A 19,574-nucleotide genomic window follows, 5' to 3' on the forward strand; every position below is an offset into this window, starting at 1 on the left:
AAGAGACAGCAACGAGTCGAATCATCGTTATACACTGGCAAATATTTTGTTATGCTAATGTAACAAAGGTTACAATTGAGTCTGTGAACAAATTGAATTGAGTGATGTACTTTGTTGAACTACAAACAAGCTAATAAAGTTTGTCATTGGATTATTTTGTCAAAACTTAATCCCAGGTGTGATATTCTTTATTCATGAACTCGGGAGTGCAACATTCGGGTTACATAAATTGGGGGCTTGTCCGGGAACCATTGTTTTCTTAATTGTATAATTGCATTTGTTTGGTGACACATGTTACCGAAACTGAGTCTTGATTATTATTGTTGATTGTTACTGTTACATTCACCATTTTCGTTCTATTGTACCAAAGAGCCAACACTCGTGTGCAGGAAACAAAGCGATGGCAGGTAAAAGTTTGAAGCAGATTGGTCAGGATTGGTGCAAGAAGGAGGAGATTAGAGTAGAGAATGCCCTCCTACTTGCAACAGGTGTAAAGACTGTGCCAACAGAGGTGTTTGCACTGGCACTGTCAGAGTTATATCCCACATTACTTGAGGTGTTAAGACGGGATGATCCCGATACAGGGGAAACATTGCTTCCGTGTGAATTCGAAGATGCAGTTGCTATGTTAGGATTACAGGCACAGGTTGTCATTTCAGTAGATGGGGAGACTATGTGCAGAGTAGTGCGGTTGGACGGTTTAGGACCAGTCAGAGGAAACAGGGTCAGTGTCAAGGACCTGAGGGAGAGAGGTTTGGTTAGGGAATGGAGAAAAGCAGGACGTAGAGCTCAGGAAATCCAGTCTCAAGACATCCCCACCACTAACAACATTCCACCCCCTTCCCCTGGTAACAGTGAACCATCCATGTCATCCAAACCTCAGTCGTCCCAGCAGAGTGCTACTGGTGTTCCTTGCTTCAAGTGTGGAGAGGAGGGCCACATCAGTAGAAACTGTCAAAATTCTGTCCCCCCTGATGTACTGAGCAAAAAACTTATCAACTACATCCTTGGCAACCAGGGAAATGAGAAAGGGCGCCTGGGAAGGGGAAGCCAGGGACCCCAAAAATTAGATTCTCCCCCACTTGTTTCTAAAGTTGATGTTTCCAAGAACGATGTTCCTGAAGGTTTAGTAGGAGATGCTATCAACCCAAAATGTTGGATAGATGGAAAGGAGACAAAATGCCTTCTTGATAGTGGGTCTCAGGTCACTCTTATACACAAGAGCCTTTTCGACACACTAGATAGGGAGTTGCATGAACTGAGTGACCTAGTCCTGTACCATGGAGGAGATGGGACTATGCCCTATCTGGGTTGGGCTTACGTCAACATAGGTTTTGAACGGTCATTTGCTGGCACAGGGACTAAGTTTAGTACGCTAGCTCTTGTAGTACCAGACCCCCAGCGTCCCTGTGACCATAGAGTGATTATTGGCACTAATTCAGGACTTTTCAGGCACTGTTTTGAATCTTGTAGGAGGATGCCTGGAGCACGCTTTGCCCAGTCATTGCAGATAAGTGCTACCTGCAGGGATATCTACGCCAGCATATCGAAACAAGAGAAGGTGTCCCCTGGTGGCAAATTGGGCACTGCTAGGACCAAGAAAGGACATAGCACGCAAATACCTCCCCACACCAAATTGGTAATGACTGCCCAAATTAGGAATCCCCTGAAGGAAGAAATGACTGTTTTCGTAGAGTCTAATCCCCACAGCAAACTTCCATGTGGGTTACATATAGCCCCAGGAGTACAGAAATTGTCAGGTGGTGCGATTGGAAAGGTAAGGGTGCTGGTGACCAATAGTAGCCCTGAGTCTATCACTGTCCCTGGCAACTGCCCAATAGTAGATGCCTATGTCCCCGACAAGTGTTTCCCTACCCCGAGTAGTTTTCCAACCCAGCCTCACATTTACACCGAGGCAACCCATTCCCAAGTAAGTGCTAATGTAGGCGATAACACCCCTTCCCCTCAAATTGACGTTAGTGAGCTGCCCATCAATTGAGGCCCGATTTCCCCGGAGTGGAAAGAAAGGCTGCTCAGTCAGTGCAGGCAGAGGAGTGATGTGTTCTCCAGGCATGAATTTGACCTAGGCAGTACAGGCTATACGGAGCATCAGATTCGTGTTAATGATGACACACCATTCCGTGAGAGGTCTCGGAGGGTGCCTCCCTCTGATCTTAGGGACTTGCAGCAACATCTTCAACAGCTGTTGGAGAACAACATAATTAAGGAGTCTAAGAGTCCCTATGCCTCCCCAATTGTGCTGGTTCGGAAAAAGAATGGTACTTTAAGAATGTGCGTTGACTACCGCACACTCAATTCTCGTACCATCCCCGACCAGTACACAGTGCCCCTGATACAGGAGGCCATTGATTCCCTGAGTGGCAGTAAATGGTTTTCTGTCATCGACTTAAAGTCGGGATTCTACCAAATCCCGATGCGTGAAACTGACAAGGAGAAAACGGCCTTCACTTGCCCTTTGGGGTTTTACCAGTTTGAGCGTATGCCCCAAGGGGTGAAGGGAGCACCAGCAACCTTCCAAAGGCTAATGGAGAAGTGCATGTCAGGTCTGAACATGTTAGAGGTGTTGGTGTACATGGATGACCTGATAATCTTCTCCAAGACGCTGGAGGAAATGGAGGAGCGACTGGCTAGGGTGCTGGATAGGCTGCAGCAATTTGGCTTGAAGGTATCACCAGAAAAATGCCAATTTTGCTGTCAGTCGGTTAGGTACCTTGGTCATGTAGTCTCCGAGGCTGGGGTACAGACAGACCCAGACAAAGTGGCCGATGTAAGAACCTGGCCCAGGCCACAGACAGTGAGGCATGTCAAGTCTTTCCTGGGATTCGCTGGCTATTACCGGCGATTCATAAAGGACTATGCCGAGATTTCCCGTCCTTTGAACTCACTTACAAGTGGGTGCGTTTACCCCAGGAAGCGAGGACGTCCACCTCCAAAGAAAGATCCGAGCCCGGATGCACGAGAGGCAAGTGACCCCCTTGGTGATGCTTGGACTGAGGAGTGTGAGAATGCTTTTCAGGTTTTGAAGCATCGTCTGGTCACAGCCCCAGTCTTAGCCTTCGCAGACCTGTCAAAGCCTTTTGTGCTCCATGTTGATGCCAGCCGTGATGGACTGGGTGGTGTCCTGTATCAAGATCATGGAGGTAAGCTTCGTCCAGTGGCATATGGAAGTCGGGGACTGTCCCACAGTGAGAAGAACTATCCAGCCCACAAGCTGGAATTTCTTGCTCTTAAGTGGGCAGTCACCGACAAATTCAGGGATTACTTGTATGCAGCAAAAGGTACACGGGTTATGACAGATAATAACCCACTAACATATGTCCTGACGTCGGCAAAACTCGATGCCACAGGACATAGATGGCTTGCTGCACTTTCCTGCTTTGATTTTTCCATCCATTATAAGCCAGGAAAGACGAACATTGAAGCAGATGCGCTGTCACGGAAACCACATCCTCCCAGCCTCGACAAGGAGTTTGAGGATCGCCAGCAGTGCAAGATTAGTGATCTGGAGGCAAGGCTGCATGAGACGTCAGACTCAGGTGAGAAAGTGTCTACACTCTCTGCCTTCTGTCAGACGCATTATGTTTCAGCCAACTCTCCTCATAAAAGCCAGCCATACGTCGAGACCCTGTGTGCCAGTGCAGAGTCTATCCCAGGTCTGTATGCAAAGGGCTCAGACCTGAATGTAGTAGACTGGGCACAGGCTCAAAAGGCAGATCCCAACTGAAACTAGTCAGGGATTATGTTGAACGTGGGGAGAGGCCGCAGTCTTATACCGGCCTTTCAAGAGAGGCTGCCCTAATACTCCGCGAGTTCGACAGGCTAGTTCTGTGCAAAGGAGTCCTCTACAGAACTTTCACTGACGCCTTAGGCAACCGGCATCACCAGTTAGTATTGCCTGTCCGGCGCCATGTCGAGGCAATGAGGGGCATACATGACGGTGTTGGCCACCTTGGGATCGAGAAGTCCATAGCTTTGGTTAGAGACAGGTTCTACTGGCCAAAGATGAGTGCTGACATTACGGAGTGGGTCAAGCATTGCCCTCGTTGTATAGCAAGAAAGACTCCTCCAAAGCCAGCAGCCCCATTGGTGAGTATTCACACAACCAGCCCACTGCAGCTGGTCTGCATGGACTTTCTCTCCCTAGAACCAGACCGCTCGAATAAGAAGTCTATCTTGGTAGTGACGGATCACTGCACACGATACGCACAAGCCTTCCCCACGAAGGATCAGACTGCTGCCACTGTCGCCAAGGTCCTGTGGGAGAACTTCATTGTACATTATGGTCTGCCCCAACGCCTTCATTCTGATCAAGGTAGGGACTTTGAGAGTAAAGTGATCCATGAGCTGTCAAGGCTCCTTGGCATTAAGAAATCAAGGACAACTCCTTACCATCCCCAGGGAGACCCTCAGCCTGAGCGGTTCAACAGGACGCTACTGGACATGCTAGGGACCCTGGAGGAGGAGAAGAAGGCGAATTGGAGCAAGTACGTAAGTGCACTTGTACACGCTTACAATTGTTCAAGGAATGACAGTACTGGTTTCTCACCTTATTTCCTCATGTTCGGTAGGGAAGCTAGACTGCCTGTTGATCTGCGATTTGGCACTAGCCCTGACAACTTCACTGGGACTGACCACGTGAAGTACGTCAGTGGTTTGCGCGTTCAACTTACGCGAGCATATAAACTTGCGTCAGCTGCATCCGGCAAGTCTGCCAGTGCCAACAAGGTCCGCTATGATGCAAAAGTGCGAGCCAATGGCCTGAAACCTGGCGATCGCGTCCTAGTTAGGAACGTTGGACTGACTGGTAAGCAGAAATTAGCTGATAGATGGTATGCGAACCCTTATGTCATCACAAAGCGACTCAACCCTGATATGCCGGTTTACGAAGTTGCACCTGAAGACGGGATTGGTAGGACACGCACCCTACACCGCAACCTTCTCCTACCCATAGAGTACTTGAATGAGGCCCCAGCCCATAACTCAGAGACCCAGAGACCAGGTAAGAAAAAGAGTCCAGCTGATCGGACTCGTTCCAAAAGGTCCATTGCCCCTCCGAGGGAGGAAGAGTCTGACAGTTCAGACTCAAGTGACGAAGAAATCACTCTGCTTTTCGATGTACGCAAGCACATTAACCGCCCACATTCAGGACTTAACGTAAATGCGCCAGAGTTTGTCCCCTCCCTACCTCCCAGTATTCCCTCTGAGACTACCAGCGAGATCCCTGAACAGGTCAACGCAACTGATGTGGCGAGTGACACAGGTGTTTCCCTTGGTTCCGTTTCATCCCCTGACCCCATTACTGAGGAAACAGTAACCGATTCAGACTTAGAGAACCAAGCTGGCGGTGACATCAGCATAGATGCCACAGTTACATCCAGTGGTTCTGGTAGATCAACACCGGTTGATGCAGTCCCCGATTTGAGAGGGGAGAGCATGGAGGAAGTGAGTAGAAACACTAGCCCTTTACCCCCAGACACAGAGTCCAGAGGTAACACCCCTCATACTCCAGCAGAACCTGAGTCTGAGCAAGCGCAAAATGCAAACCAAGCAATCGATTCAGAGCCTGCCCCGCAATCCATCAGGCGCTCGACTCGCTCTTCAAGGCCGCCGCTACGCATGCAGTACGATACCCTTGGTGAACCCTCTGGTGCTAGGCAAGCAACTTCATCAGGATTCTTTGCTGACCTGAAGCGTAAGATCTTTGGCTTTGATTAATCTAAGGTTCACAGGAGTGAACCTTGGTTTGAAAGGGGATGATGTAACCCCACCAAAATTTGGGTTACTAAGATTTCTCCAGAAATGTCGTCAGACTAGATTCCTACTTCCTTGGAAAACCCATGGTCACTGTTATCACCACCCCTCCATTCATCCCTCCTGTGACGTCCGTACCCCACCTGTTTTCCAACAACCCCTCGACCAGTGTACTAGTAACCCCCCTTCAGCCTTTGACCCCAGTAGCCAATGTCCAATTGTAAGCCTGTGTGTATTGAGACTGGTCAAGCCCTGTGAAACGCCCCTGCTGGTGTTAGACTATGTAGGTGTAATAAAACTCAAGGAGAGAGCAAGCTAGCCAGTCTAGGGATATTGTTTTAAGCATCCCTCCCTTTTGTTGGTGTGTAGGCACATCAAGAGAAATGAAAGGACCATGTCTCAGAAGAGGAAGGTCATTCTCTCTGGGACAAAGTAGTAGTTGCTTTGGGATTTAGGGACAGTGTCCTACCATGGGCAAAGCCTATACAGAGTGGACTGGTTCTAACTGTAGACCAACATTTTCTGTGACAATGACGTAGAGTGCACGTCTAGCCCAATTTCTGTCCTCTCTTATTCCTTTCCCTTCCCATTTCCCTGCCCCCCTCCCATTTCCAATGAACTGTTTAGGCTAGCTTTGCGTGTGCCTTAAAGTAGAGTAACTCCATACATTACTAGATTTACTTTGCTCGTGTTACATTTTATATTACAGATACTGTTGTGCTATATACAATGGCTGTAAGGGTATGACTGTTTGCAAGATTATTATTTGATATGTCATATGTTCAGAACAAAGTGTGATCCACACACTTCAGCATAAGAGATATGTATGTGCAGTGGTTATGTTTAATACATCATTAATGCAAATGAGATGTATGTCTCTATACCCTAATTGAGTGCTTTTTATGACTTATGCTGTATGATTTGTCTAGTATGTTAACTAGGTCAGTGTTTGCATGAGTATAAACAATGTGTTATATAGCTATGCTGGTTAGGCAGCAGCTCTAGTGACCAAGGTCACAGGAGTGCAACTTTAAAGCCCTGTAGCCAGAATGCTCGAGAGTGACTGGAAAGCCTGTCGTTACTGCCCTTGGTCAATGTTAGGACTTTGTCTGGCCAAGTGGATGGTCAGTACGTCAGTAATGTTCCTGGAAGTCAAGGGGAATGAGTGACCTCTAGCCAATGAGGCAGACTTTGAATGATGTCATAGAAACATGAACCAATGATATTTCTGCTGGTCAGTTAACTTCCTGGAAGTTTCTGATTTTCTCGAGAAAGTTTGTAATATTAACATTTTACATAAAGTTAGAAAAGTATAAAAGCCCATAGCTTTGGAGCAAATAGGCATATCTGCTTCCTGCCAGCGCTTTGAGGCCTGCATCCACTTTGCTTGTTACATCGACTGTGTGATCCAGAAAGTTTTCTCACACACGTTCATCTGCTGAGAGGTTACCACAAAATACTGGTACACCCTCACAAGCATCAGCTGTATTGTTATATACAAGTTTATGTGCCTGTGATACAATTGGTGGTGGCATGTACATCCATTGACTGCCGTGTGGAGCAACCTGTAGTGAAAACGAGTGTTGGCTCTTTTGACTAGGTAAGTCATTGTATTTCTCATGTTGTATATTGCATTGGAGAGTATTTGTAATCATGAACTCCAACCATTTGGAGATTTGGAGATTGCGTGTTAAGAAAAACTCCATTACTATGTATATAAATTCCAAAGTTAGTATATGTTATGCCAAATGTAATGATGATCGATGATTGATGCTTGTGTATTACTTGAAGATATGAGATTACAATGCACTGCAATGTATTTGCTTTTTGAATGTTTTATGAATGGACATGATTTTGCATAGACTCAAGTTCATTGCTAGACAGACAAAATTGGGAAACTGACTTGGAATTACAAGTCAGATGTTTGATTCAATGCATGCATATTGAAATGCCCTGTAGACCCTCACACTCAGAGAACATTGAGGTCTACAATGTGCAGCAGCACCCCCCTTCTCGTTTGGAGTGACAGATTTATGTCCACTGACCGTTGGGCTGTGAGTGGCAGAGGTCACTGCACTATTGAATTGTGGAAAGTTTAACTCTAGAGGGGGAGGACTAGCCACTAGATGTGAAGAACCTTGCAAAGAACTAAATGTGAGGGACAGCTGTGCGCTTGTGAGTATATGAATGTTGTATATATATTCATGCCCTTTATAATGTATACATGTTAACTGTACATGTGTACAACTGCTCAGTGTAATTATTGTATGCATTGAGCACTATTTCCACTCAAACTGGGAGTCACAAATAGTTGGCGACCCCAAATGAAGCAATTATACTCTGCCAGGTCGATCAGATAGATCAAAGCTTTATTTGTGGCAACAGTGTTGCATAATATTCAGAATGTTGAAATGTTAAACTGAAGTTTGAGAGGCTACACTGACCGTAAGCACTTGTGTGTCAAAATGAATTGACAAACATTTGATGATCGGAGTTTGTATCTGTATTGTCTAATGCGCTCATATAGGTTTATGAGGCAAGTATAAGTAAAGACAATGTATCAGATCAGATTTTGGAGTGGACTTCCATACTCCTGAGGAGATATTATTGATCAGATAGACACAATATTAGGAAAGTCCTGTGTCTTATAAACTCTTTTGACTAGATACATATTTGGATGAGAGCTTTGGCCAGCCTTTGCTTGGTTCAGCGTGACTGACGGCTACTGAGCATTGCATCAGCTACCGTGTACGACTGGTTTGTGACTGCTCTGGGCTCGTCGACAGGATAACCGGCGAGAGAGACAAAGAGACAGCAACGAGTCGAATCATCGTTATACACTGGCAAATATTTTGTTATGCTAATGTAACAAAGGTTACAATTGAGTCTGTGAACAAATTGAATTGAGTGATGTACTTTGTTGAACGACAAATAAGCTAATAAAGTTTGTCATTGGATTATTTTGTCAAAACTTAATCCCAGGTGTGATATTCTTTATTTATGAACTCGGGAGTGTAACATTCGGGTTACATAAATTGGGGGCTTGTCCGGGAACCATTGTTTTCTTAATTGTATAATTGCATTTGTTTGGTGACACATGTTACCGAAACTGAGTCTTGATTATTATTGTTGATTGTTACTGTTACATTCACCATTTTCGTTCTATTGTACCAAAGAGCCAACACTCGTGTGTAGGAAACAAAGCGATGGCAGGTAAAAGTTTGAAGCAGATTGGTCAGGATTGGTGCAAGAAGGAGGAGATTAGAGTAGAGAATGCCCTCCTACTTGCAACAGGTGTAAAGACTGTGCCAACAGAGGTGTTTGCACTGGCACTGTCAGAGTTATATCCCACATTACTTGAGGTGTTAAGACGGGATGATCCCAATACAGGGGAAACATTGCTTCTGTGTGAATTCGAAGATGCAGTTGCTATGTTAGGATTACAGGCACAGGTTGTCATTCCAGTAGATGGGGAGACTATGTGCAGAGTAGTGCGGTTGGACGGTTTAGGACCAGTCAGAGGAAACAGGGTCAGTGTCAAGGACCTGAGGGAGAGAGGTTTGGTTAGGGAATGGAGAAAAGCAGTCTCAAGACATCCCCATCACTAACAACCTTCCACCTTCTTCCCCTGGTAACAGTGAACCATCCATGTCCTCCCCTGATCGAGACATTCCAATTTTAGCAGCTTCACTTGCACGATGCGGGCTGACCACTGGGTATCGGAAACTGCGATGCTTCTCCGGTGCAAAGACAGCAGCGCGTGATGAGGATAGCTACCCCATCTGGATAGAGCACGTTGAGAGCCAGATGGAGGAGTGGCAGACTCTGGATGATGCTGAGCGGCGCAAGCGCATACGTGAGTCATTGCGTCCGCCTGCGTCGAGCATCATTACAGACCTTAGGCGCGAGAACCCCCAGGCCTGCTCTGCAGACTACCTCAGGGCGCTGGATCTGGCTTTTGGTGATACTGACACGGATGATGAACTCTTTGTCAGATTTCATCAGACCGTCCAGGCTGAAGGTGAGTCTCCCTCTGAGTATCTTTCTCGCTTACAGGAAGTCATGCGCCATGCGGTTAGGCGAGGAGTTGTCAAGCCACATGACGCCAACAAGGTGAGACTCCGACAGTTCATCAGAGGCATTCTCTACCATGAAATGCTCCTAGTAAACCTACAGCTCAGGGAGCGCCTGGAGAAACCACCGTCCTTCCTGGAACTCCTGTCTTTGGTGAGGAAGCAGGAAGAAGAGGAGAGGGTGAAGAAATCTCTGTGTTCCCCAGGACCCCCCGTCAGCACAAAACCAAATCAGGCTGCCCACCGTAAGGTAGAGCCCTCTATTCTGCCACCACAAACAGCCCCTCAACCCAATGTCCTTCCCCAACCAGTACCTCCATCAGCACCCCAACCCACCAAAAATCCCCCAAACCTCAGTCGTCCCAGCAGAGTGCTACTGGTGTTCTTTGCTTCAAGTGTGGAGAGGAGGGCCACATCAGTAGAAACTGTCAAAATACTGCCCCCCTGATGTACTGAGCAAAAAACTTATCAACTACATCCTTGGCAACCAGGGAAATGAGAAAGGGCGCCTGGGAAGGGGAAACCAGGGACCCCAAAAATTAGATTCTCCCCCACTTGTTTCTAAAGTTGATGTTTCCAAGAACGATGTTCCTGAAGGTTTAGTAGGAGATGCTATCAACCCAAAATGTTGGATAGATGGAAAGGAGACAAAATGCCTTCTTGATTGTGGGTCTCAGGTCACTCTTATACACAAGAGCCTTTTCGACACACTAGATAGGGAATTGCATGAACTGAGTGACCTAGTCCTGTACCATGGAGGAGATGGGACTATGCCCTATCTGGGTTGGGCTTACGTCAACATAGGTTTTGAACGGTCATTTGCTGGCACAGGGACTAAGTTTAGTACGCTAGCTCTTGTAGTACCAGACCCCCAGCGTCCCTGTGACCATAGAGTGATTATTGGCACTAATTCAGGACTTTTCAGGCACTGTTTTGAATCTTGTAGGAGGATGCCTGGAGCACGCTTTGCCCAGTCATTGCAGATAAGTGCTACCTGCAGGGATATCTACGCCAGCATATCGAAACAAGAGAAGGTGTCCCCTGGTGGCAAATACCTCCCCACTCCAAATTGGTAATGACTGCCCAAATTAGGAATCCCCTGAAGGAAGAAATGACTGTTTTCGTAGAGTCTAATCCCCACAGCAAACTTCCAAGTGGGTTACACATAGCCCCAGGAGTACAGAAATTGTCAGGTGGTGCGATTGGAAAGGTAAGGGTGCTGGTGACCAATAGTAGCCCTGAGTCTATCACTGTCCCTGGCAACTGCCCAATAGTAGATGCCTATGTCCCCGACAAGTGTTTCCCTACCCCGAGTAGTTTTCCAACCCAGCCTCACATTTACACCGAGGCAACCCATTCCCAAGTAAGTGCTAATGTAGGCGATAACACCCCTTCCCCTCAAATTGACGTTAGTGAGCTGCCCATCAATTGAGGCCCGATTTCCCCGGAGTGGAAAGAAAGGCTGCTCAGTCAGTGCAGGCAGAGGAGTGATGTGTTCTCCAGGCATGAATTTGACCTAGGCAGTACAGGCTATACGGAGCATCAGATTCGTGTTAATGATGACACACCATTCCGTGAGAGGTCTCGGAGGGTGCCTCCCTCTGATCTTAGGGACTTGCAGCAACATCTTCAACAGCTGTTGGAGAACAACATAATTAAGGAGTCTAAGAGTCCCTATGCCTCCCCAATTGTGCTGGTTCGGAAAAAGAATGGTACTTTAAGAATGTGCGTTGACTACCGCACACTCAATTCTCGTACCATCCCCGACCAGTACACAGTGCCCCTGATACAGGAGGCCATTGATTCCCTGAGTGGCAGTAAATGGTTTTCTGTCATCGACTTAAAGTCGGGATTCTACCAAATCCCGATGCGTGAAACTGACAAGGAGAAAACGGCCTTCACTTGCCCTTTGGGGTTTTACCAGTTTGAGCGTATGCCCCAAGGGGTGAAGGGAGCACCAGCAACCTTCCAAAGGCTAATGGAGAAGTGCATGTCAGGTCTGAACATGTTAGAGGTGTTGGTGTACATGGATGACCTGATAATCTTCTCCAAGACGCTGGAGGAAATGGAGACGACTGGCTAGGGTGCTGGATAGGCTGCAGCAATTTGGCTTGAAGGTATCACCAGAAAAATGCCAATTTTGCTGTCAGTCGGTTAGGTACCTTGGTCATGTAGTCTCCGAGGCTGGGGTACAGACAGACCCAGACAAAGTGGCCGATGTAAGAACCTGGCCCAGGCCACAGACAGTGAGGCATGTCAAGTCTTTCCTGGGATTCGCTGGCTATTACCGGCGATTCATAAAGGACTATGCCGAGATTTCCCGTCCTTTGAACTCACTTACAAGTGGGTGCGTTTACCCCAGGAAGCGAGGACGTCCACCTCCAAAGAAAGATCCGAGCCCGGATGCACGAGAGGCAAGTGACCCCCTTGGTGATGCTTGGACTGAGGAGTGTGAGAATGCTTTTCAGGTTTTGAAGCATCGTCTGGTCACAGCCCCAGTCTTAGCCTTCGCAGACCTGTCAAAGCCTTTTGTGCTCCATGTTGATGCCAGCCGTGATGGACTGGGTGGTGTCCTGTATCAAGATCATGGAGGTAAGCTTCGTCCAGTGGCATATGGAAGTCGGGGACTGTCCCACAGTGAGAAGAACTATCCAGCCCACAAGCTGGAATTTCTTGCTCTTAAGTGGGCAGTCACCGACAAATTCAGGGATTACTTGTATGCAGCAAAAGGTACACGGGTTATGACAGATAATAACCCACTAACATATGTCCTGACGTCGGCAAAACTCGATGCCACAGGACATAGATGGCTTGCTGCACTTTCCTGCTTTGATTTTTCCATCCATTATAAGCCAGGAAAGACGAACATTGAAGCAGATGCGCTGTCACGGAAACCACATCCTCCCAGCCTCGACAAGGAGTTTGAGGATCGCCAGCAGTGCAAGATTAGTGATCTGGAGGCAAGGCTGCATGAGACGTCAGACTCAGGTGAGAAAGTGTCTACACTCTCTGCCTTCTGTCAGACGCATTATGTTTCAGCCAACTCTCCTCATAAAAGCCAGCCATACGTCGAGACCCTGTGTGCCAGTGCAGAGTCTATCCCAGGTCTGTATGCAAAGGGCTCAGACCTGAATGTAGTAGACTGGGCACAGGCTCAAAAGGCAGATCCCAACTGAAACTAGTCAGGGATTATGTTGAACGTGGGGAGAGGCCGCAGTCTTATACCGGCCTTTCAAGAGAGGCTGCCCTAATACTCCGCGAGTTCGACAGGCTAGTTCTGTGCAAAGGAGTCCTCTACAGAACTTTCACTGACGCCTTAGGCAACCGGCATCACCAGTTAGTATTGCCTGTCCGGCGCCATGTCGAGGCAATGAGGGGCATACATGACGGTGTTGGCCACCTTGGGATCGAGAAGTCCATAGCTTTGGTTAGAGACAGGTTCTACTGGCCAAAGATGAGTGCTGACATTACGGAGTGGGTCAAGCATTGCCCTCGTTGTATAGCAAGAAAGACTCCTCCAAAGCCAGCAGCCCCATTGGTGAGTATTCACACAACCAGCCCACTGCAGCTGGTCTGCATGGACTTTCTCTCCCTAGAACCAGACCGCTCGAATAAGAAGTCTATCTTGGTAGTGACGGATCACTGCACACGATACGCACAAGCCTTCCCCACGAAGGATCAGACTGCTGCCACTGTCGCCAAGGTCCTGTGGGAGAACTTCATTGTACATTATGGTCTGCCCCAACGCCTTCATTCTGATCAAGGTAGGGACTTTGAGAGTAAAGTGATCCATGAGCTGTCAAGGCTCCTTGGCATTAAGAAATCAAGGACAACTCCTTACCATCCCCAGGGAGACCCTCAGCCTGAGCGGTTCAACAGGACGCTACTGGACATGCTAGGGACCCTGGAGGAGGAGAAGAAGGCGAATTGGAGCAAGTACGTAAGTGCACTTGTACACGCTTACAATTGTTCAAGGAATGACAGTACTGGTTTCTCACCTTATTTCCTCATGTTCGGTAGGGAAGCTAGACTGCCTGTTGATCTGCGATTTGGCACTAGCCCTGACAACTTCACTGGGACTGACCACGTGAAGTACGTCAGTGGTTTGCGCGTTCAACTTACGCGAGCATATAAACTTGCGTCAGCTGCATCCGGCAAGTCTGCCAGTGCCAACAAGGTCCGCTATGATGCAAAAGTGCGAGCCAATGGCCTGAAACCTGGCGATCGCGTCCTAGTTAGGAACGTTGGACTGACTGGTAAGCAGAAATTAGCTGATAGATGGTATGCGAACCCTTATGTCATCACAAAGCGACTCAACCCTGATATGCCGGTTTACGAAGTTGCACCTGAAGACGGGATTGGTAGGACACGCACCCTACACCGCAACCTTCTCCTACCCATAGAGTACTTGAATGAGGCCCCAGCCCATAACTCAGAGACCCAGAGACCAGGTAAGAAAAAGAGTCCAGCTGATCGGACTCGTTCCAAAAGGTCCATTGCCCCTCCGAGGGAGGAAGAGTCTGACAGTTCAGACTCAAGTGACGAAGAAATCACTCTGCTTTTCGATGTACGCAAGCACATTAACCGCCCACATTCAGGACTTAACGTAAATGCGCCAGAGTTTGTCCCCTCCCTACCTCCCAGTATTCCCTCTGAGACTACCAGCGAGATCCCTGAACAGGTCAACGCAACTGATGTGGCGAGTGACACAGGTGTTTCCCTTGGTTCCGTTTCATCCCCTGACCCCATTACTGAGGAAACAGTAACCGATTCAGACTTAGAGAACCAAGCTGGCGGTGACATCAGCATAGATGCCACAGTTACATCCAGTGGTTCTGGTAGATCAACACCGGTTGATGCAGTCCCCGATTTGAGAGGGGAGAGCATGGAGGAAGTGAGTAGAAACACTAGCCCTTTACCCCCAGACACAGAGTCCAGAGGTAACACCCCTCATACTCCAGCAGAACCTGAGTCTGAGCAAGCGCAAAATGCAAACCAAGCAATCGATTCAGAGCCTGCCCCGCAATCCATCAGGCGCTCGACTCGCTCTTCAAGGCCGCCGCTACGCATGCAGTACGATACCCTTGGTGAACCCTCTGGTGCTAGGCAAGCAACTTCATCAGGATTCTTTGCTGACCTGAAGCGTAAGATCTTTGGCTTTGATTAATCTAAGGTTCACAGGAGTGAACCTTGGTTTGAAAGGGGATGATGTAACCCCACCAAAATTTGGGTTACTAAGATTTCTCCAGAAATGTCGTCAGACTAGATTCCTACTTCCTTGGAAAACCCATGGTCACTGTTATCACCACCCCTCCATTCATCCCTCCTGTGACGTCCGTACCCCACCTGTTTTCCAACAACCCCTCGACCAGTGTACTAGTAACCCCCAAGATTAGTCTTAAGATTTCCCCTTCAGCCTTTGACCCCAGTAGCCAATGTCCAATTGTAAGCCTGTGTGTATTGAGACTGGTCAAGCCCTGTGAAACGCCCCTGCTGGTGTTAGACTATGTAGGTGTAATAAAACTCAAGGAGAGAGCAAGCTAGCCAGTCTAGGGATATTGTTTTAAGCATCCCTCCCTTTTGTTGGTGTGTAGGCACATCAAGAGAAATGAAAGGACCATGTCTCAGAAGAGGAAGGTCATTCTCTCTGGGACAAAGTAGTAGTTGCTTTGGGATTTAGGGACAGTGTCCTACCATGGGCAAAGCCTATACAGAGTGGACTGGTTCTAACTGTAGACCAACATTTTCTGTGACAATGACGTAGAGTGCACGTCTAGCCCAATTTCTGTCCTCTCTTATTCCTTTCCCTTCCCATTTCCCTGCCCCCCCCCATTTCCAATGAACTGTTTAGGCTAGCTTTGCGTGTGCCTTAAAGGCAACCGATCGCCATCCCTCATGGTACGTAAACTCCGAACGACCGAAGTTTGTGCATGCAATTGCGCATGCTACCACCATGGAGCTACCAATAGCTCCATGCTACCACTGAGACAAGTGTGTGTGTGTGCGTGTGTGTGTACGCATCATACACAAACATTGTCACCGCGAGCTGCGGTAGAAGGAGAAAGGCCAGAAGACGCTGCGGCGTGTGTGTGTGTGTGTGTGTGTGTGTGCGTGTGTGTACGCATCATACACAAATATTGTCACCGCGAGCTGCGGTGATTGGAGGAGAGAGGCCAGAAGACGCGTGGCTCTTTTGGCCTCTCTTCATGCGCATGCGCACTGAGAGTGTGCGTCCATTCGGAAGCTCTCGTGGCTCGCTGGGACAGCCATTTTGGGTTAGGAGATGGGCACAGGGAGCTTTCTTGTAGCCTACCGTATTTTCGCTGACCCATTGAGCCAGCGCTATTCTCATTCGGGGGTCACTACATTTGATACAGAATGGGGGAGGCAGCGTGTTGTGTTCGTCTCCGTGCCGCACAAACCACTCGCCACGACTGAGTGTCTTTAAAGTAGAGTAACTCCATACATTACTAGATTTACTTTGCTCGTGTTACATTTTATATTACAGATACTGTTGTGCTATATACAATGGCTGTAAGGGTATGACTGTTTGCAAGATTATTATTTGATATGTCATATGTTCAGAACAAAGTGTGATCCACACACTTCAGCATAAGAGATATGTATGTGCAGTGGTTATGTTTAATACATCATTAATGCAAATGAGATGTATGTCTCTATACCCTAATTGAGTGCTTTTTATGACTTATGCTGTATGATTTGTCTAGTATGTTAACTAGATCAGTGTTTGCATGAGTATAAACAATGTGTTATATAGCTATGCTGGTTAGGCAGCAGCTCTAGTGACCAAGGTCACAGGAGTGCAACTTTAAAGCCCTGTAGCCAGAATGCTCGAGAGTGACTGGAAAGCCTGTCGTTACTGCCCTTGGTCAATGTTAGGACTTTGTCTGGCCAAGTGGATGGTCAGTACGTCAGTAATGTTCCTGGAAGTCAAGGGGAATGAGTGACCTCTAGCCAATGAGGCAGACTTTGAATAATGTCATAGAAACATGAACCAATGATATTTCTGCTGGTCAGTTAACTTCCTGGAAGTTTCTGATTTTCTCGAGAAAGTTTGTAATATTAACATTTTACATAAAGTTAGAAAAGTATAAAAGCCCATAGCTTTGGAGCAAATAGGCATATCTGCTTCCTGCCAGCGCTTTGAGGCCTGCATCCACTTTGCTTGTTACATCGACTGTGTGATCCAGAAAGTTTTCTCACACACGTTCATCTGCTGAGAGGTTACCACAAAATACTGGTAAACCCTCACAAGCATCAGCTGTATTGTTATATACAAGTTTATGTGCCTGTGATACAATTGGTGGTGGCATGTACATCCATTGACTGCCGTGTGGAGCAACCTGTAGTGAAAACGAGTGTTGGCTCTTTTGACTAGGTAAGTCATTGTATTTCTCATGTTGTATATTGCATTGGAGAGTGTTTGTAATCATGAACTCCAAATTTGGAGATTTGGAGATTGCGTGTTAAGAAAAACTCCAATACTATGTATATAAATTCCAAAGTTAGTATATGTTATGCCAAATGTAATGATGATCGATGATTGATGCTTGTGTATTACTTGAAGATATGATATTACAATGCACTACAATGTATTTGCTTTTTGAATGTTTTATGAATGGACATGATTTTGCATAGACTCAAGTTCATTGCTAGACAGACAAAATTGGGAAAATGACTTGGAATTACAAGTCAGATGTTTGATTGCATGCATGCATATTGAAATGGCCTGTAGACCCTCACACTCAGAGAAAGTGAGGCTATGCTCGTAAACATTGAGGTCTACAATGTGCAGCAGCACCCCCCTTCTCGTCTGGAGTGACAGATTTATGTCCACTGACCGTTGGGCTGTGAGTGGCAGAGGTCACTGCACTATTGAATTGTGGAATGTTTAACTCTAGAGGGGGAGGACTAGCCACTAGATGTGAAGAACCTTGCAAAGAACTAAATGTGAGGGACAGCTGTGCGCTTGTGAGTATATGAATGTTGTATATATATTCATGCCCTTTATAATGTATACATGTTAACTGTACATGTGTACAACTGCTCAGTGTAATTATTGTATGCATTGAGCACTATTTCCACTCAAACTGGGAGTCACAAATAGTTGGCGACCCCAAATGAAGCAATTATGCTCTGCCAGGTCGATCAGATAGATCAAAGCTTTATTTGTGGCAGCAGTGTTGCATAATATTCAGAATGTTGAAATGTTAAACTGAAGTTCGAGAGGCTACACTGACCGTAAGCACTTGTGTGTCAAAATGAATTGACAAACATTTGATGATCGGAGTTTGTATCTGTATTGTCTAATGCGCTCATATAGGTTTATGAGGCAAGTATAAGTAAAGACAATGTATCAGATCAGATTTTGGAGTGGACTTCCATACTCCTGAGGAGATATTATTGATCAGATAGACACAATATTAGGAAAGTCCTGTGTCTTATAAACTCTTTTGACTAGATACATATTTGGATGAGAGCTTTGGCCAGCCTTTGCTTGGTTCAGCGTGACTGACGGCTACTGAGCTTTGCATCAGCTACCGTGTACGACTGGTTTGTGACTGCTCTGGGCTCGTCGACAGGATAACCGGCGAGAGAGACAAAGAGACAGCAGCGAGTCGAATCATCGTTATACACTGGCAAATATTTTGTTATGCTAATGTAACAAAGGTTACAATTGAGTCTGTGAACAAATTGAATTGAGTGATGTACTTTGTTGAACGACAAACAAGCTAATAAAGTTTGTCATTGGATTATTTTGTCAAAACTTAATCCCAGGTGTGATATTCTTTATTTATGAACTCGGGAGTGTAACATTCGGGTTACACGTGTTTAAATCATGATTGTTAGCCCGGAATCTGCTCTATACCAACTTCTCAGTGGATTTTAATTACAAGCTATTGTATGCATGATACAAGCGAGTTGAATAGATACTCGCTCTACATCATCTCGTTCTCTTTAAAAAACATGATACTCGCGAACTACTCTCTGTTTGTGTGTGTATGTGTGTGTGTGTGTTTACAGTATGTCCTTTTGTATTACTTGCATGCAAAAGAAGTGCACTATTAGTAATTGAAGTTCAAGCAGAGGATAATCTTGCAACACATCGACTCCTAGGTCCCCTGGCATGCCGAGTGTTCCATCGTTTGTAAGAAGCATCAAAATAATGGTGAGTAGAAGAATCCATAATCTACGGTTAATAACATCCTACTACAAAACGCCTTTTAAGCACAAGACTGACTGTTGTGTCAGTCATTATACCATCCATGATTATGTGTCATCTAGTTCTTCGTAAATTTAACCATGAATGGCGCCCTCTGTGGTCGATTTATTTGTAAAATCCATGTTGCCGTCAATGAGATGAGAAAAAAAAAATTATTTTCATTTCATTTCAATTAATCTTGATATTTTCCTATGAATCATCCACTGTTCCTTCACGGTCATGGAATTCCCTGATGGTTCATGTCGCTTTTGGTTGGTACGTATATTTGGCATGTGTAACTATGTTCTGATTGTAATGTTGTGTATTTGTATTTTTTTTTGTTTTTTATTGTGTAGGGCCCTTTGGTAGATTTTTTTTCTGTAACATGAAGGGCTACCCTTTTGAAATAAAACGGAAATGAAATAGTATATAAATAATGACTTCACCAGAATGCATTCATCAACATTAACTTGATCGCTATACAGTAACCCACGCCACCCCCCCCC

The 19,574-nt window shown here is 46.4% G+C and overlaps 1 pseudogene; it reads left to right on the forward strand.

Annotated features, from left to right (window-relative positions):
- The first annotated feature begins 354 nt into the window (after positions 1-354).
- On the forward strand, positions 355-10,921 carry LOC139743470 (uncharacterized; annotated as a pseudogene).
- The last annotated feature ends 8,653 nt before the right edge of the window (positions 10,922-19,574 follow it).

The sequence above is a fragment of the Diadema antillarum genome, unplaced genomic scaffold (assembly GCF_040938485.1).
Source record: "Diadema antillarum isolate AM-2024a unplaced genomic scaffold, OU_Dant_1.0 seq00001084_RagTag, whole genome shotgun sequence".
In the NCBI taxonomy this organism is placed as follows: Eukaryota; Metazoa; Echinodermata; class Echinoidea; order Diadematoida; family Diadematidae; genus Diadema; species Diadema antillarum.